Genomic DNA, 3,775 nt, shown 5'->3' with positions numbered 1-3,775 from the left:
AGGGGGGGGGGGCGGGGGGGGGGGGGGGGGGGGGGGACACACCAACCACACACACAAAAAAAAAAAATCCCAAAGTCACTGAGTTTGGAAAAATATCTCTAGCAATTTTTTTCCCCACTTCATCAGGAACTGTTTGATTCTACAGTTCGAACAAACCTAACACTTTTCAATAAGCCGTGGAATTTAGCTTTTTGGTACAAACAGAAGCCTGACAGTTTGTTCACTGACGTACTACTGGAAGTCCTTTGTCAAGAAGGCAAGGGTGACTGGTTTACTGTCCATCCTATTGTGCTGTTCTACAGATTCTGAGAGAAGGAAATCACAGAAGAAATCTTATTTGCAACCAAGAGAAAAAGGAGAGTTGAGAGCTCCCATTTAATCCGTCTGGAAAATGAGCAACTGAAATCCGCTAAAAGCTCTAGCTTTACTAGCATATATGGGGTAAAAGAGTGGAATTCTTCAAGGAAATTGTTTAGGTTACAATACCAGAAATTGAGCATAGGAAATATAAATATGTAAAAAAAAGTATTTTGCAGACAACAATTATTTTTTTAAATAATCCAAGTCATAGCTATACACAAAAATAAAATTAAAAAAAACCAAACCTTTGAAGCCTTTTTATATTTAATTCATGCTTTGCATACTGTTTGATTCTCCATACAATGAAAAGGGTCTTCTAGGATTTTTAAATATTGAGGTTTTTGTGTACAGTTCCAACACCACCACGCTTGTCACACAGAACCAGACAGGAAAAACCAAAGTATTTTTGCAACTAACATTTAAACTCAGTAGGAAAGTGATGCTTCAATATAGCATGCGATGCGGCTGAGCATAAGACTGTACTATAGTTCACAAACCACTGCTACAAAAAATTGAGCACAGTTAGTCAACTTTCTTCATTGCTGCGGGGTAGCAATAAAAATCTTGGTTTTGCTAAAGATATTCATTTATCTTTAGTATTAGTTGCCAATTTCAACACCACGATGTCCTGTGTTATGTGAATGATAACACAAATTTGTGCCTCCCATATCCCTCGAGATCACCTTCATGCATATATCTGGCATTTTTGCATATGATAGAGATATTTTTGCTCCTTTAAAGATACATGAACTACATACAATCACTGCAAACATAGTTATATAAAATAATGCACAGTTTTTTGAGCTAACATATATTCAAAATATGGACACATGGCAGCCCCCGAATGAAACAGAATTACAATTTGCATGATTTACTGATACAAGGCTGTTTAGTTTTTATTACCACTAAGAAAAGGAAAAAATAAAACTGTGAATGCTACAGTCTTTTATTTTAATATATGCAATGAAAACAAGGCCAATATAAGCCAACTTCTCCCCTATAATTTTATTGACTGTAGAGGTAGCCTTCTACTGTATACAATCCATACACCAACTAACATTCCCACTCTTTTTCAGTTAGTAATCCTTCTCCACATAAAAGGTGTGGTTCAGCTTAAGGCATTTAAATGAAGGTGTCCTTATCCAAGCTAGGTCTAAGGTACCAGCAAAACAGAAACATAGGCAATACAACAGAGGCAAAGAACGTACACAGCTGGCTCTGAAGTCGACACCTAACATTTGATAGCTGAGTAGCTCCTAGATGCCACTGGCTGCGCTGACTGTGCAGTGCAGTTGCTCACAGGGAGCATCTGAGATGCCAAAGGCATCCCATCCCGCCCGCTGCCGCTCCAGGACGCAAGTCTCTCAGAGGCCTCACATCTGTTGGCACCATGGGGATATTCCAGAGACTCTAGGAAAACTCAATGGTGCCAGATACCTACATTTAAGCAATCAAATTAAGCCTTATAAAGGCAGCTTTGACGCCTATTTTCACAAGCGGACACCTAGAGAAAGTGTTTATGTGTGTGTGTGCATGTGTACTACACACAAACACATTTCTAAGTGCCATCAGAAAAGGTTTTAAAATATTTTTCACTTCTTGCCTCAAAAGAAGGCTTAATATAGAAGATCAGTAGCAAAAGTGACATTTCTTTCCTTTTCACATTATGTTCTCAGCCTACGAATACCTTTAATCACACCTAAATCTTCGAAAATACTCATTTAATCCCCATTTTCTTGTCATCTCAAATTCTGAATAGATTTTACTGTTTGCAATTATTTGTTTCGTGTACCTCTGAGATCAGAGCTACTCAGAGCAGTAACTCTGACCCTTGTGCTCAGCTCCTTGAGGGCTGGTGTTTTCCAGGCTGCCCACAGCAATCCAATTCTGTCAAAGAGTGAAAAGCTGCTGACCACACAGCTGTATCGCACCTCCAGCTGACTGCTGCTTGAAGGGCAGCAGCAGAGAAAGGAATTCTTTTATTACTCTTAGAATTAAAAACTGGCTTTTGCTTCAGGAACAGGAAACACAGAAAAGTCAAAAGAAAAAAATGAGAGTGGTGTTATAAAAATATTACAGGGGAAGAAAGGAAATCAGAGAGCAAGGCAGAAGAAACATACATGAGGTACTGTAGTTCCTTCCTCTTGAGGCAACATGTTTCCTCCCTATCCCCAGTATACAAGCGAATGTATGGTATCAACATAAATGATAATGGCAGAGAAAGCGTAGTAGTTATGCTAGACTATGGAATGAGAACACAGATAAACTGATTCCCTATCATGCATACTTATGTGTTATTCACACAAATAATCAGCACAAAAAAATTAAGTCACTGACAGGGCTTTGACTCAGATTTCACTTTCCAGACATCTTCATTTGCACAGTATCTATCTAATCAGGCTTTCCAATTAAAGTGTTTATTTTCTTTATAATGAAGACAACAATAAAATATTTAGCTAAGGACAATGTAAGAAGACAATGCAAGTTGTCAAATGTACCGGTAACCGAAATATAATACTTTGATTTGTAAACTGCACACTGCAGTTTTGTGTTAAGTTTAGGATTATATTTTATGCTTAAACTTAGAGTCATTAAAAAGCTGTATTTTGAAGTGATTCCTTTCAGAATAAACATAGTATGCCTTATCTCAACTGGCAGAGTTAATAAAAACTACACAGATTATCTTAAAAAAAGGAAGAGACTATTGATATTTTCAAGTGAGGAGGGATGTTAATTCAGCTTTTGTTGCACTGAGAAGTCATTCTCTGTCAGGAAAGCATTGACTCCCATTTACTAGTTAACTCATCATCTAAACGTGAACACACTTTACAGATGGGGGGGGGGGGAGTATTTTCCAACGCTATATCCCTGACCATGAAAATACCTGCATTTTAATTTTGTGATTAGCACAGCTGAGGTTCTCGGGAGGCTGGAAACAGACGCCAAATCTAAGCAGGTGCGTCTTATTACAGACATGCTTTGCAATGCCATTTGGTATCCGCTTAAAAAAAAGTTTCATTGTTGGTATCAATGCTAGGAGGTACTCAGATTGCCATGCAGACACTACTTTCTCGGGACTTTTACTCCGTTACAGCCACAGGCAGACATCCAGCAGAGAAAACGTGCAGATCCACCACTCGCAGCGGCGTCCCTCGTTCTCGTTTCCCACAAGAGCAACCCCACCGGTCCCGGACGCAGTTCGGCCGCTCTGTGCTCTGGCACCGAGGTTCCCCCGCCCGCCCACGGACGGCGCGGAGCCGCCTGACCGACCCCCAGCTCAAGCCGCAGACGAGGCGGCGCGGCAGCGGCCACCAGGGGGTTTCAGGCAGGTGCCGGGGGGCTCCGCTGTCGGCAGAGCCCGCGCCCCGAGAAGAGCACTTTCGCCCTTGAGTAAGGAGCCACGGCTGCCCCCCCC

Source organism: Haliaeetus leucocephalus, unplaced genomic scaffold (assembly GCF_000737465.1).
Source record: "Haliaeetus leucocephalus isolate CR32 unplaced genomic scaffold, Haliaeetus_leucocephalus-4.0 Scaffold784, whole genome shotgun sequence".
Lineage (NCBI taxonomy): Eukaryota > Metazoa > Chordata > Aves > Accipitriformes > Accipitridae > Haliaeetus > Haliaeetus leucocephalus.
Note: the sequence above shows the minus strand (reverse complement) of the source record.